Genomic DNA, 1,173 nt, shown 5'->3' on the forward strand with positions numbered 1-1,173 from the left:
GTTGGTAAGTGTTTTACGGCGCTCGCAACTGCATAAGGTCATATGAGAGCGCGAGACACGCCAAACATTTTCAGTGGGTAGAAAATTTTGAATTTTGCCGGGTGGCGTCCAAAGCCTACTCTTATCGATTTTGGACCACCAAGGGATCTTCAACGTGCGCTACTTGCACTCGGGACCTCCGAGATTTTTCGCCCTTGCCCAAAAAGGCTAGGTGTAAATCTTACTTATCATAAGATCAGGGGTGTGGCTGAAAGACAGCAGTAAGGAGCCAAGGAGAAGCAGTAGAAAGGCTGCAGAAAGAGTCAGGAGCCCAGAGGAGGGGGCGAAGGAGGTGAGGAGATGGGGGCAGAAATGGAGACGAAAGCAGACGACAGAACATTGTTAGAGAGCAGGAAAGGATGTGAAAGGAGACAATTTGAGAGAAGAGTATTTTCCGTCACTACCCGGATTCGAACCCGGTACCTTTCAATATGTGTGTGTGTGTGTGTGTGTGTGTGTGTGTGTGTGTGTGTGTGTGTGCGTGTGTCTGTGTGAATGAGTGAGTGTATGGGTGAGGGGTTTGTGACTAAGACCTGCTTTGTACCTGATCTGAAACACAGATCCTTTGATGATCAGCACTTTTTACTTCTCCCTCTTCCCCAAAGCAACAATATAGAATTCAAATTCTTTTCTCCCTCTTCCCTAATATTGACTGATGAAAAAAAAAGCTTTTTTTTTAAAGCTATATATGAAATCTAGAATCAACCCCCCCCCCTCCCCCCCTTACTTTTACCGCTCGTTTTAACCCCAGAAAAAACAACAACAACCAACACATTAGCCTATTAATAAACAAATAAAAGAATGAAACCAAAAACATTGCTGGATGTCTCGGTCCGTTGGATTTTTCTTTCTCTCTTTTTTTTTTTGAGTCGATCTATAATGCCTTTGGACACAGCTTTTCAAAATACAAGGGAGACTGTTGCAGGTGTAAGTGGAAAATATTGTAAGGTCGTTTGACGCTCGATTTTTCTTGTCAGATAATCGTTTTAACTGTCTGTCTGTCTGTCTGTCTGTCTGTCTGTCTGTCTGTCTGTCTGTCTGTCTGTCTGTCTGTCTGTCTGTCTGTCTGTCTGTCTGTCTAAATTATCATGGATTGATTGAAAAATGCCTACACTTTCCTCTCCATCTTTTCCA

This window comes from Aplysia californica, unplaced genomic scaffold, assembly GCF_000002075.1.
Source record: "Aplysia californica isolate F4 #8 unplaced genomic scaffold, AplCal3.0 scaffold00021, whole genome shotgun sequence".
NCBI classification, from domain to species: Eukaryota; Metazoa; Mollusca; class Gastropoda; order Aplysiida; family Aplysiidae; genus Aplysia; species Aplysia californica.